The sequence below is a fragment of the Lathyrus oleraceus genome, chromosome 1, assembly GCF_024323335.1.
Source record: "Lathyrus oleraceus cultivar Zhongwan6 chromosome 1, CAAS_Psat_ZW6_1.0, whole genome shotgun sequence".
NCBI classification, from domain to species: domain Eukaryota; kingdom Viridiplantae; phylum Streptophyta; class Magnoliopsida; order Fabales; family Fabaceae; genus Lathyrus; species Lathyrus oleraceus.
This window is the reverse complement of record NC_066579.1, coordinates 435,855,769-435,871,197: the sequence shown is the minus strand read 5'-3', so window position 1 is coordinate 435,871,197 and position 15,429 is coordinate 435,855,769.

Here is a 15,429-nt window from a genome sequence, read left to right as displayed (position 1 = left end):
TGGTACATAAGTCGGATAACTTCGTTATTCAGTCCATTGCAAATTGCGGGGGATCGGACCGTAGTCCGCCCTACCAAGTTCAATACCAGATACCTACTGAACCAACTCATAATGGATCTCTCGTATTATGCTTTTGTTTGATCTGCAACCTTTAGATTAAATGATCTGGTAAGGATCACCTAACTTAATTAGTGCATTTCCTGATATATATATATTTTTTATGTTACTTTGGGAATCATTCACTTATATTCATCGGCTCTCCACGTAGTTCGCTATTAAGATGGTGCTGACTTCTCGTATAAACTACTCGGGGTTACTATAAAACTAAAAGTTCAAGGGATTGGTATAATAGGTACTCATTCTGATCTGACATGTTGAGGTTCTTAGAGCGTTGTTATGGTAATAATTTTTGTCTTGATTTCACTCAAGTTTTATAAAATAAGCAACCTTTATACTTACTGGGTGTGTTAAATTTCTGTTATTATGGCTCATGAAAATTTGAGGGGAAATAGATAATAGAAAGTTTTCACGCTAGGGACTTAACTTAAAATAAATCTATCTTATAATAATATTTTATTTTATTTTATTTTTTTTATTTTATTTTTATAAGGGAAATAACAATGAAAAGAAAGGTACATACTTGAAAAGGAAAATGGAGGATAGAAAGAACATGGTTTTCCCCCCCATACTTGAATAAAACATAGTCCTCAATGTTTGAAGGAAAAGAAATGAAATACAAAAAAGAAAGGAAAAAGAAAAGTTAAGGTTGCCTTCCGCCTCTTGTTCTTGGGCCTGGTGATCGCTGACGTAAGTCTAAGTTGTCGAACCTGCTAAACAACTCAGTGAACCGCTGATCGGTTATGGTATTTCTCTCTTCCTGTTGTTGTTGCATTTGGCGCATCATTTGCATCATTTCGAGATTCTGTGCTTGCATACCATCAATAGCATCCATGATGTCGTCGTTGGTTGCAGGCCTTCTTCGTCGACGACGTCGGGAGGATGGGCCAACTGCAGTATCGGAAGGGTTGAGCGGGACTGATTGTTGTTCAGGAGCGTTATCACCTTGCTCCATTTCTTCGAACTCGTCTGCAGGCGGGTTTGTATGCAAAGGCTCGGTAGCTTCAGGAGCATTCAGATCATAGAGGTGGCGGTTGGGATTTGTGACATCTGTTAGGGAAATGTTGGGGAGAACAACGCTTGGGACAGCCTGGTTATTCACCATAAGGTAATATCCTCTGCCTACTCTGTTCTTAATCAGGCGGCTGGATCGACAGTAGCTGATGTCCATAAATAGGGGAGGTAGAGATTCTAAGGTTTGGAGTCGGTCCCCTAAGTTTAAGCCAAGTGCTATGGTGGTGATTAATCCACCAATTACAAAAGGTTGACGGCCTCTAGCACATAAGGTGCGGATATGATGAAATAGAAAGGAGGCGGAGTTTACCTTAGCCTGCGGTTCGAAGACGCATTCGAGGAAGAATAGTTCCTTTGCGTTGACCTTGCTGTTGTTTGGTCTTCCAAAAACTGTGTTTTGTAGGATGCAGATAAAGTACCGGATGGTTGGGTTATGTATGTGGGAAAGAAGGAGTTCTTCCCAGTTGTAGGCATCTACACCGGATATTTTCTTAAAAAGGTCGAAAACGGCAACTGTGCTCCAGTTTAGGTTTGGAGGGATTCTGGGGTAGACTTGACCTTCTGTGGGGAATTGTAACATGGTACTCAATTGGTTTTGGGTTAAGGAGTACTCAGTGTTGAACATACGGAAGGTTGCGGTACCGGTTAAGAATTCGTCCTCACCGGCTGGAGTGTTGTACGCGTATGAACTTAAGAATTCTAAGGTTAGGGATGGGTAGGTGGGTTGATTATGCGTACATAGAAAGGTTAGATCGGCAAGGCGGAGCATCCACTCGATACCTTGAAGTAATCCTAATTGTTGTAAACAAGTTGAATCAGGATACCTGGTAGAGATGACGCCTCGCTGTTGGAAACGCTCGAATTGCTCCCTTTGATAATTTTCATCTTCGGATCGGAAGATGATATTTCCGAAATTCTGGTTACCCGCCATACTGATGAATGAATATAAAGGGGTAATTTGGAAAGAAAATGAAATGTATTTGATAGAAGAAAGTGGTTTGTGGTGAATGAAGGAAGGTTTGGTGGGTATTTATAGGAAAAATTTTGGAAGTTGGAAAATAGGTGGTTGAAAAGTGAATAAATGTGGGTAAATGTGAATAAATGGGGAAGGTAAAAAGTTGAAAGGGTGTAACGTTCGTCTCCAACGGCTCTGTAACGTTCACCTAGTCTGAAGGGCGTTACGCTCGTTACAGGTGCATGACGGGCGTCACAAGTACTTAGCGTGACGTCCGTGACAGATTGTGTGACGCTCGTCACACTGTCTGTTTGGCATGGTTTCAGCTAGCGTCCTTCAGAGTGACTTGGTAATTTATTTATTTTATTTTGTTACGGATTAATTTATTCTGCTATTTAATTTCTCCTGCATGCTATTCTACTTTGTATCATAGTGCATATATATTTTAATAAGTCATGTAGGTAGCAACAGTAGAGAGCATTTTTGATAGATACTGCATAATGCAAAATAATTCAATAACTTCATAAATTAATCATAATGTAACATTTGGAGAAAAGAAAAAAAAGAAAACAAAAGATTGTGAAAAAGAAACAAATAGTAACATAACTTGAAATAACATTAATGAATAATCTAACTAGAACTAACTAAGAAAAACAATTTCTATCCATCTGCACGATCTCTGGCCGGAGGAGCAAAGGAGTTAACACGGTATAGCAACTCGTGAAACTGGTTTGTCATACTGTTCATGTATCCCAGAAATTCGTGCCTCAGGCTAGTGAACTCTTCTCTGAGGGCATCTTGTTCTGACATCAAAGCTTCCATGGCAGTGTTATAATCAGTTTCGGGCATATGATGTCTAAGGTCGGGTATTGTCGATTCTTCGGTCTGAGCAGGTTGAGGAGGAGGATCAATATCATAATAACCAGATGGTGTCTGAGGATCTGATTCAGCATAAGGAATCTGGTCATCATAAATCTCATAGTCATCACAAATCTCATAGTCCTGGATGGATTCAGTGGATCTAGCAGGAGAGGGGGTTTCGTTCAGATTGTAGAGCCAGTTGTTGCGGTTATGAACACTAGTTCTAGGATCGGGCATGGTGAATAGGCAAAGAACTTGGTTATCAATAATAAGCTCAAACTCATCAGACCCTAGGTTTGCTATAAACAAAGTGTTGAAGAGGAAGGGTATACTCATAGTAGTAATGCCACAAAAAGGGCTTAAGTCAAGCATAGGCTGACGTAATCCAATAGCATTACCTATCATAGTTATCAAACCGCCTATTCGAATTGGTGCTCGCTCATCTTGGATAAGGTGATCCAAATTTGCTAACATAAAAGTGGCACCGTTTACTGGACGGTTCTGGGAAGCACAAAATATGATGAAGAGTTCATCACGTGAAACTGTGGGACTGTTTGGCTTCTTCCCAAATAAGGTGTGGGTCAGGATCTTATGGAAATAACGGAAGGCCGGGTTATGTATGTTTCCAGAGAGAAACTCATGTTCCTCGGGATCGTCATTTCCAGTCAAGTTACCCCAAAAGTGTTCAAGTTCTCTATATTCGAAAAGTTCCTCTTGGCTCACTGTGAATGTGTCAAAGGATGTAGGGAAGCCTAAAAGGTTGGTAAAATCTTGAATATTAAATTGGTACTCCATGTTAAACATTCTGAACTGTATAAAACCTCTGCTTATTCCTTTTCCATGGTTGGGTAGATAGATCAGAGAACTAAGGAATTCTAGAGTCAGTCTCCGGTAAGTGACAAATTGTCTACGGATAGGAGCGGTTTCCCACCCTATCTGATTCAGCAAATACAGGACACTTTGTCTTAGTCCAAGGGCAATCATTGCCCAGTCATCAGCATACAGGCTAGGTAGCATCTCTCTCGTGGCTAGTTCCTCAAACTTTTGTTTCTGAGCTGTTCCTCTGAATTTGATACCCATACGATCAATATGTCCCATCAGGTTAGTGTTAGCTAGAGAAAAGAAAAACAAGAGTTTTAGTCATGATTTGGCCAAATGCCGAAAGAAGAGAAAAGTTTTTAATAAATTAAAATAAATTAAGAATGAATACTAAACAGAAATTAAAAGAATAATTAAGGAAGAAATAGAAAAATAATAATAGAATAAGGAAATAATAAAATATTTGTGGGTTGTCTCCCACTAAGCGCTTTGTTTAATGTCGCAAGCTCGACATAAAAACAATCAATTACAATCTATAATTTCTGGAGGCATTTCGTCTAAGTGCAAGACTTGCGAATCTTCATTGTTTTCTGGTTAGTGATAATGTTTTAGACGTTGCCCGTTTACGGTAAATGGTTCCATAGATTTACCTTTAATTTCTACTGCTCCACTGGGAAAAACATTGGTGATTTGAAAAGGACCTGACCATCTAGATCGTAGTTTTCCCAGAAATAACTTTAGTCTGGAGTTAAATAAAAGGACTGTATCGCCTTGTTTGAAGATTTTCCTTGATATGCGCTTGTCATGCCATTGTTTTGTTCTTTCTTTGTAGATTCTGGCATTTTCGTAAGCGTCTCTTTTGAGTTCCTCTAATTCGCTTATATCAAGGATTCTCTTTTCACCGGCGGCTTTATAGTTTAAATTTAGATTTTTAATAGCCCAATAGGCTTTATGTTCTAATTCTACCGGGAGGTGACAGGATTTTCCATAAATTAGCTTAAATGGGGTTGTTCCTATGGGTGTTTTGTAAGCAGTTCGGTATGCCCATAAAGCTTATGGTAATTTCAATGACCAGTCTTTCCTTGAAGTGGCGACTGTTTTTTCTAGTATCTGTTTGATTTCTCTGTTAGATACTTCCACTTGCCCACTGGTTTGAGGGTGGTAAGGTGTCGCTACTCTATGTCTTATGCCATACTTAAGCAGTAGTTTTTCGAGTACTTTGGATATGAAATGCAATCCACCATTACTGACAACTATTCTTGGGACACCAAACCTTGGAAATATTATATTCTTAAAGAGTCTAGTTACTACTCGTGTGTCGTTAGTTGGGGAAGCTATAGCTTCAATCCACTTTGATACGTAGTCAACTGCCACGAGTATGTATTTGTTGCCGAAAGAGGATGGAAAAGGTCCCATGAAGTCTATTCCCCACACGTCGAAAATCTCTACTTCCAAAACGCCCTTTTGTGGCATCTCGTCACGTCTAGATATGTTTCCTGTGCGTTGACATCTGTCACATTTCTTAATAGCTGCATGTACATCCTTCCATATACTTGGCCAATAAAAACCGGCTTGTAGGATTTTAGAGCAGGTCTTGGATGTACTTGCGTGTCCACCATAAGGAGCGGAGTGACAGTGTTGGATTATACTTTCTACCTCTTCTTCGGGTATACACCGACGGAAAATACCATCGGGGCCTCTTTTAAAAAGTAAGGGGTTATCCCAGTAATAATGTTTTATGTCGTAGAAGAATCGTTTCTTCTGTTGGTAGGATAAGGTAGATGGAACTATTCCGGCAGCTAAATAGTTGACGAGGTCAGCGTACCACGGTGTAACAGATATGGCTAAGATAGTTTCTACCTGTTTATCAGCGTTATTTTCTTCTAAAGTAGCTATAAGCTTATCGTACGAGAAATCATCGTTAATTTCTGTTCTTTCCGGTTCAAGGTTCTCAAGTCTAGAGAGGTGATCTGCTACTACGTTTTCAGTTCCTTTCTTGTCTTTGATTTCCAAATTGAACTCTTGTAGTAACAGGATCCACCTTAGGAGTCTAGGTTTTGCATCCTTTTTAGTTAAGAGGTATTTGATAGCAGCGTGGTCAGTGTAGATGATTATTTTGGCTCCGACTAAGTAAGAACGAAATTTATCTAGCGCAAACACTACTGCTAGAAGTTCTTTCTCGGTTGTGGCGTAATTCATTTGTGCTTCATCTAGAGTTCTACTTGCGTAATATATAACATGAAGCTTTTTGTCATACGGTGAACTGACTTTAATGTGTTTTTTAATCGCAATGTCGCGGTTAGTAAGAGTCGCCACCGACTTTTCTTTTATCCAATAAGGAAAGGTGGAAAAGAACAGGAAAGACCTTAATTTAGATTCTTAGGTTCGGGAGGTACATTATACAAAGGGAAGGTGTTAGCACCCTTTGTATCCATGGTTATCCATGGGCTCTTAATTGCTCAATCATTTATGTTTTTTTTTTCTAGCTTGAAAAATTGTTTGAGAAATGTGTAGGAAATGTTTTGAAAAGGAGAATTTAACTTTGTAATGATTCTTGCATGAATGTATACAAAGTGGTTATCTCATTTAATTTTGAAAGTCGTTTAGAAAAATATAACTCGGCAATGATCCTAGTACGGATGTATGCCAAGTGGTGATTTTCTAAAAAGGATGTTTTGAAATGTGTGAGGTGCGAAAAATATTTTAGGTTATGAATAAGCAATTAAGAGTTATACCTATCTGAGGTCTTTACGGGTATTTCCTATCCTTATGAGGGTAAAACTGTCTTACTATTGAGAAGTAAGTAGTTTTGTCCTTTGGATGCAAAAGGGTCATCGTAGGGTCATCGATTGGTCATTGAAGGCAACAGTTGGGAGGATACCTTAGCATTCGAAGGGACTATCATCATTTAACCGTAGGCTACACCGAAGGGTCATCGAGGGACAAAGGCAACATTCGAGGGACTATGATGATTTAACCGAAGGGTCTTTGCTAAGTGCATCCCCACATTCGCGGGACATGACCATAATACCGTAATCGTGGGGTAACAAAGAGAGGTCCGAGATCACTTATTTAAAGGCAAAGTTTTACAATTAATTAGGTAACCGTAATCAATTAGGTAATTAGGTCCACATTAAATTAATACATTAAGATCAATTAAGCCATTAGGGTGGATCTTCGCCATAAAATTAATACATTAAAATCAATTGAGTAATTCAGGGTGAATCTCCATAAGGGTACCCCACAAATAAAGTGGGATACCTAACAAGCAATCCTTTCCTGGGGTATGTGAACCTTTACAAAACTCAACAAAACATGTCAGAACACCAAATCAGGGTGCAATCGAGGATTACACCACAAGGAAAAAGATCACAACAGTAAATAGGGTCGGATAAATGATGCATGGCTATGATAAAACATGAGTGAAAAATCAGAACAGAAAAGTCAGCTACTGTCACGTTCGCTCCTGCCTCGCCTAGCGAAGGCTTAGCGAATATTCGCTGCATGCTCGCTTAGCGATGTGCTAGCGAGCGGCTGCGGATTCTGGTTTTGATATCAGTACAATTTCAACCAACTTTATGCCTTATGGCTTTCATTACCGCAATTATATGGTTAATCATTTAGGGTATTCAGGTACATACTAAAGTTCACATGCCAAACTTAAGATATTTTCATAAATTTAATCATAATGCCATATGCAAATTAAGAGCATAAGGCAGTAATAGCAATGTAAACCTGTTTGCAACTGAATTGCGACTTCGAATCGGCAAATCGGATTAAACTGGGAAGAGGTAGGCCTTGGTGCCGCCGAGTTCCTTCAGGGTTTGCCTCCCGTGAGTGTTAGGGTTTGCTTGCTAGGGCTCTCCTTTCTCCGTTTTTCGTTCCCCCCTCGTGACTGAAACTTGGCTATTTATAGTGATTGTGATGACCTAATGGGCTCAGAATGAAGCCCGAAAATTCTGATATATCGCAAGCTTCGCTAGGCGAAGGAGTTGCTCTCCTAGCGAGCAAGCTAGTTTGGGCTTTTTTCTGGATCGGGTGCTTCGCTGGGCGAGTGGCATAACGAAGGGTTCGCTAGGCGAAGGAATTGCTCGCCTAGCGAGTAAGCTAGTTTGGGCCTTTTTCTGGAGTGGGTTCGTTGTGAGCTGGCCTTTTGTTCCTTTAAGGTCAGTGCCTTGCAGAATAAGTCGGAATGCTTCGAGAAATGTTTTGTAAGATTAGTGGGCAAATTTTGGGGTATGACAGCTGCCCCTGTTCAATATTCTTGAACCGAGAGAGTTAGGATGGCAAGTATGTCGTTCGTGGTCTGGAGGTGAAAGATTATTGAATACTAGAATGCCCCGAAAATTTGCGCTTGTCAATTAGTCTTGATGGAGATGGGCTTAAAGATGCCATCCAGGAAGTTTGATGATGAGAGCTTCCGATTGTGTCGTACGTTAGACGATATCTGGAGACATGGGGGTCATACCGGGTCATACGCTAGACCGTATAGTGAGTCATCCATTATGCTGTCGACTTCGCTGGGGAGTCAGAGTGTGTTATACGCTGCTGGGGATAAAGGATCAGAATGGATCATACGCTAGACCGCATCTGAATAGTGGAGTGAATCGTCCATTAGGCGGATGACTTCGCTGGGGATGGAAGATCAGAATGAATCGTACGCTAGATCGTATCTGAGTTGCAGAATGAGCCGTCCATGAGGCCGTATCTGAGGATGAAAGGGCAGTCGTATGCTAGACCATGTCAGAATGTACCATACGCTAGGTAGCATCTGAGTAGAAGAATGAGCCGTCCGTTAGGCTGAATCTGATTGTGAAGGGGGTAGTTGTAAGAACAAAAATTGTTCTATAACAGATTCCATGATTTTGATGATAACAAAGGATGAAACCAAAAATGGCACCCTAACGAAAAGTTTCTAAGTGTGCAGGGTTCTAAGGAAAGAAGGAAGAAATCATCAGATACATAATACAAATTATCAAATGATCAGAAGCATCTGAAGTTGAAACACGTTCAAGAAAGTCTAACTCTGAGCAAAACAGCAAAATATCAGAAGCATCTGAACAAGAAGTACGCTCTAGAAGTTCTGATTCTGAACAACAGTATGTCAAACTTCAGAAGTTCTTGGCGCTATCTGAAGAAATCATCAGAACTCAAAAGATCAACATCAGAAGCTAGATAGCAGATTCCAAGATCTCCAGAAACATGAAGACTCTGATTATGGAATTGCTAATTATGAAAGAGTAACGTTAAAGTCAAGTAAAGTTTTGCAAATGGATTTCCTAATACAGAAAGAGACGTTAATCTCCAATTTCAATAAAGAAGGTACTATATGTGGTAAGTAGTCATTTCAAGGAGAGAAAGTTATCCTGGCAGAAACTATTTATGTTATGGAGTAAATTCAGTTTATTACTCATCAGTTTCAACTACTACCTCACTGATCTATATAAAGGACTGAAAATCAACATTCAGCATACAACACATACAAGGAAAAATATACTGAAACGTCAAACACTCAAGAAAACACTCTTGCTCTCTAAATCTTCACGAAGCTGTTGCTTATAACGTGAATCACTTTGTTCTTACTATTGTAATATTTGCTTTCTTAGAAGCACTTTAGATTACATAAATCTTTTATCTATTGTTTGTTTATTTCCTCAAGTGACTCTGTGTAGTCTGTATACTTGAGAGGACTAAGAGATCTTTCCCTTAGACGTTGTTTGTAATCAATCTTTCAAGATTAGTGGATTAAGTCCTTGTTGAAGGCGAAATCACCTTGGCCGGGTGGACTGGAGTAGCTTTGTGTTATAAGCGAACCAGTATAAAATCCTTGTGTGTTTTTCATTTTGAAAAAGCGCTTATTTTCCAAACAATTCAAACCCCCCCTTTCTTGTTTTTCTCACCTTCAGTAGTCGTACGCTAGACTACACGTCGGAATGTACCATACACTAGGTAGCATCGGAGGAGATGAACATCCGAATGGGTCGTACGCTAGACCGTCTTGAAATAATTGAAGGAATCATATGTTGGGCTGAATCAGAATGAACCGTACGTTAGGCTGTATCCGATAATATTTGTTGTGTTTGCAGCAAATGTCTGGAATGTAACCAATAGGAGTATCCGTTTGACTAGATCTTTACTTTGACTGTATCAGGAGGATGATTAACCTGTTAAATAAAGTTAGCTTCATGCTATGTCATGATGCATGAGACGTTTTATGTTTCTGAAAATAATTGCGAGCAATGTATGCATGCGTATGCTGTGAAATGATGTAATGACTGAATTATGCGTCTGAAATAAACGCGAACATTGTACGCATGTATATGATATGGAATAATGTAATGAATGCACTATGCGTCTGAAGCGTTCTTCCAGGGGACTCTACTGGGGACATAAATCTCAGTCTTCTGGTCGGAGATATTTGTATTGATGACCCTGTCTCAGCTGGGGGTATTTGATTTTTATCTGATGGCAGAGCTTGGCCGGGGGTAGAAGAGATGACCAATTTGTCTAGTGATGCCAATTTCTCCTGGGAAATAACTGGCTTTTGCTGGGGAATGGATTTGTAACCAGACTTGTTGGAAAGCCTGGTTAGACCTTATCCTCGATCCTGAAGTCTTTTAGTAACTGCCATTGCTATTTTAGGCATGTATTTTTGGTAAACATTGATCATATTCAAATGCATATCAATTCAAGTTAAATCAATGGACGTTTACGCAAACAAAACAGAAAAGTAAAAACGAAATCATTTATTTGGAACTAAAATTGTATTGATTTTGAAAGAGGGCCTGTAAACAGGCAATTCGTGTACAGGGAGACAGAAATCCTAGTAAGAGGAAATTGTCAGGCAAACAAAGAGAAAGCTATGCAAAAAAAGTCATATCGATTCTAATTCCACTACTGTCATTATGTCTTCAAGTAATCTCCTCCCTTGCTGTCGGATGGAAGTGATTAGCTTGTTCGGTCCTTTGAACTTGGTTGAAGGGGACTGAGAACGGGTCATAGCCATACGCTTTAATCCCTAATTTTTGCCTGGACCGCCTTTTCAGGTTTTCAGTCCACCAGGATACCCTTTTTTGCCCAAGCCTCCTTTTCAGGTTTTCGACTTGCCGGGTGTACGTCTTTATATGTTCATCCCTAATTTTTGCCCGAACCCTTTTGGTTCGCCGGGATGCCCTTACTTTTTCCTAGGTACGTCGACCTAGCGGGTCTCTTTTACGCGTAGTATCTTTTAACTATGTCCGCGTTCACAGGATGCGGGAAGTCTTCGCCATCCATTGTAGCAAGTACCATGGCTCCACCAGAGAATACCTTCTTAACCACAAATGGCCCTTCGTATGTGGGAGTCCATTTGCCTCTGGGATCACCTTGTGGTAGAATGATACGCTTGATCACCAAGTCGCCAATTTGATACACCCGTCTCTTGACTCTTTTGTTAAATGCTTGGGTCATGCGCTTCTGATATATCTGCCCATGACAAACAACCGCAAGTCTCTTTTCATCAATCAAATTTATTTGATCGAGTCGAGTTTGAATCCATTCGTCTTCATCTAAGCCCGCCTCTTTCATGATTCTTAGAGAGGGAATCTGAACTTCCACTGGTAAAACGGCTTCCATTCCGTAGACTAAAGAGAACGGAGTTGCCCCTGTCGAAGTGCGCACTGAAGTGCGATAACCATGGAGAGCAAATGATAACATCTCGTGCTAGTCTTTGTACGTTACTGTCATCTTTTGTATGATCTTCTTGATATTCTTATTAGCAGCCTCCACGGCGCCGTTCATCTTTGGCCGGTACGGGGAAGAGTTATGGTGTTTTATTTTGAACTGCGTGCAGAGTTCGGTAATCAGCTTGTTGTTCAAATTAGTACCATTGTCAGTGATAATTCTTTCAGGGATGCCGTATCGACAAATAAGACTATTCTTGATGAATCGTGCCACCACATTCTTGGTAACAGAAGCAAATGAGGTTGCCTCTACCCACTTTGTAAAGTAATCAACAGCGACGAGGATGAAACGATGTCCATTGGAAGCAGTAGGTTTAATCTCTCCAATCATATCGATGCCCCACATTGCAAAGGGCCAAGGGGCTGTCAACACGTTTAAAGGAGCAGGAGGCACATGTACCTTATCCGCATAGATCTGGCACTTGTGACAGGTTCTGGAGTAATGGTGGCAATCAGCTTCCATAGTAGACCAATAATAACCTGATCTCAGAATCTTCTTGGCCATCGTATGTCCACTAGAATGAGTCCCAAAAATACCGTCGTGCATGTCTTCCATAATCTTTTCTGCTTCCTTTTTATCCACACAGCGAAGCAAAGTCGAATCATGATTACGTTTGTATAATGCTCCATTACTCAGAAAGAATTTAGCGGAGAATTTCCTCAGGAATTTTCTGTCATTGATGGATGCCCCTTCAGGGTATTCCTGAGTTTCTAAATATCTTTTTACTTCGTGGAACCAAGGTTTCTCCTCTACTCCCTCAGTATTAAGCTCATAACAATATGCTGGTTCATCTAATCGTTCAATAGCGATCCTGGGAGCTTCACTGTCCCATCTGACTCTGAACATAGATGACATGGTAGCCAATGCGTCCGCCAACTGATTCTCTTCCCGTGGAATATGTTCAAATGTAATCTCTTCAAAGTATGGGATTAACGTCAATACCCGCTCTCGATAAGGGATGAGATTCGGATGTTTAGTATCCCATTCTCCTTTGATCTGACTGATTACTAATGCTGAGTCTCCGTACACACTCAAAAACTTGATTCGCAGGTCTATAGCAGCCTTGAGTCCCAAAATACATGCTTCATACTCAGCCATATTATTGGTACAATGAAAACATAGTCTAGCAGTGAAAGGTGTATGGTAACCCCCGGGAGAAATAATTACAACCCCAACACCATGGCCCAATGCATTAGAAGATCCATCAAACACCATAGTCCATCGGGATCCCAGTTCGGGTCCTTCATCCGGTCCAGGTTTTTCATAATCAGTAACAAGCATGACATCCTCATCTGGAACTCAAAATTCATAGATTGGTAATCGTCCACCGCTTGATGAGCCAAATGATCAGCTAGCACGCTTCCTTTGATTGCTTTCTGGGTAGTATACTGGATATCATATTCCGTTAAAGTCATCTGCCATCTTGCTATTCTTCCGGAGAGAGCAGGTTTCTCAAATATATATTTGATAGGATCCATCTTAGAAATCAATAAAGTGGTATGATTCAACATATACTGTCTTAATCGGCGAGCAGCCCAGGCCAAAGCACAGCAAGTTTTCTCGAGCAGTGAGTATCTTGTTTCACAGTTGGTAAACTTTTTGCTAAGGTAGTATATGGCATGCTCTTTTCGACCAGACTCGTCATGTTGCCCCAATACACACCCCATCGAATTTTCTAACACGGTCAAATACATGATTAGAGGTCTTCCTTCAACGAGTGGTACCAGAATTGGTGGTTCCTGGAGATATTTCTTGATTTTGTCAAAAGCTTCTTGACATTCATCATTCCATATCATCTCTTGATTTTTCCTCAGTAATTTGAAGATGGGTTTGCAGGTAGCGGTCAAATGGGAGATAAATCGGGCAATGTAGTTCAACCGTCCCAAGAAACCTCGGACTTCTTTATCCGTACGGGGAACGGGCATTTCTTGAATAGCTCTCACCTTAGCCGGGTCAATCTCAATTCCTTTATCGCTGACAATAAAGCCCAAGAGTTTACCGGATCTTACTCCAAAGGTGCATTTGTTCGGGTTCAATCTCAACTTGTATTTCTTCAACCTCTCAAACAGCTTGTATAAATGATCGAGATGTTCTTCTTCAGTATGAGATCTGGCTATCATGTCATCCACATATACTTCTATCTCATGATGGATCATATCGTGGAACAAAACTACCATAGCACGCTGGTATGTTGCTCCTGCATTCTTCAAACCGAATGGCATTACCTTGTAACAGAAAGTGCCCCATTGTGTCACAAACGTAGTTTTCTCCATGTCCTCAGGTGCCATTTTAATCTGGTTATAACCCGAGAATCCATCCATGAAGGAGAATACTTTGTGTTTAGCGGTGTTATCTACCAGAACATCGATGTGCGGAAGTGGAAAGTCATCCTTGGGACTCGCCTTATTCAAATCTCTGTAATCTACACACATTCGCACCTTACCATCCTTCTTCGGCACTGGTACCACATTAGCAACCCATTGAGGATAAGAAGTAACGGCTAGGAAACCGGCGTTGAATTGTTTCATAACTTCGGCTTTGATTTTCTCAGACATTTCAGGACGCATGCGACGAACCCTCTGCTTAACAGGACGACAATCTTCCTTCATCGGCAGCCGATGTACTACTATATCCGTATCCAATCCTGGCATGTCTTCATAAGACCAAGAAAAAATTTCTACATAGTCATCTAACATCTGGATCAATCTTTCTTTGACACTGTTTTCCAAGCCTGCTCCTATTTTGACTTCTTTCCTGTCTACTTCAGTACCCAGATTTACAATTTCAATGGATTCTTCATGCGGCTGTATGGTCTTTTCCTCTTGCAGTAACAGTCTGGCAAGTTCACCAGGGACTTCACACTCTTCCTCACTTCCCTCCTCGGCTTGGTAGATCGGATTTTCAAAGTCATAGTGAACAGTAGTGGAACTATTATCAACAGGATCCAGAGTGGGTATGGATCTGCAATTTATTACGTGAGTGTGTGTAAGAGGGCATAGCTTGTTTAAAAGATGACAGGAAAGATAAAGAGCGCAATATTTGAATGCAAAAAGGTCCATTGATTTATTGAATATGAATATGCTTATGAAATGACAAACCCTTAACAAATTAGCTATTGTGCCCCGGGCATAGACACAATGCTTTAAGAAGTTCAATTGTAAACATTAAAAAAATTGCAACACTAAAATAGACAATAACAATTACTCCTGACTAAAGGAAATCGGGATAGTGTCTTCAGCCTTCCAATTATTGAGTCCGTCACCAATTGTTGGGTAAATCCAGCTATCCAGGTCGCAATCGCTGTCAGCATCCTCTACAGCATTAATCTGGTCTTTGACTGTCTTTTTAGAGTTAAACCCCAGGCCAAATCTATCAGACTTGTACGGTACATCGATCAGTTGACCCCAGCCAGTACGCCCACTATCTTCAACCACGGCTTGAGCGTCCTTCAGGGAGATCATAGCAGGAGGAGCACGAATAACCTTGGGCACACGGGAAGTCGGCTTAAGGACAGGATTAGTCGGAGGAACTACTTCAAATGACTGAGACGGAGTCTCAAAGAATTCACCATCCATCTCGACGTATCTGAAGGTATGCACACTACTGACAATATACTCTTCTTCCCCACACACAGTGACGATCTTACCCTCTATTGGATACCTCAGCTTTTGATGGAGAGACGAAGCTACAACACTTGCCCCATGAATCCAAGGGCGTCCCAGCAAGCAGGAATAGGCAGGACGAATGTTCATTACATGAAAGGTAGTGTTGAAGACTTGAGGCCCTATCTTGATAGGGAGAACCACTTCACCATGGACAACACTCTTCTCACCATCGTAAGCACGCACCACAATGTCACTAGGCTTCAGTTCAATGCTCTTGCAGTCAAGTTTATCGAGCACGGCTTTCGGTAGCACATTCAAAGAAGAGCCATTATCAAT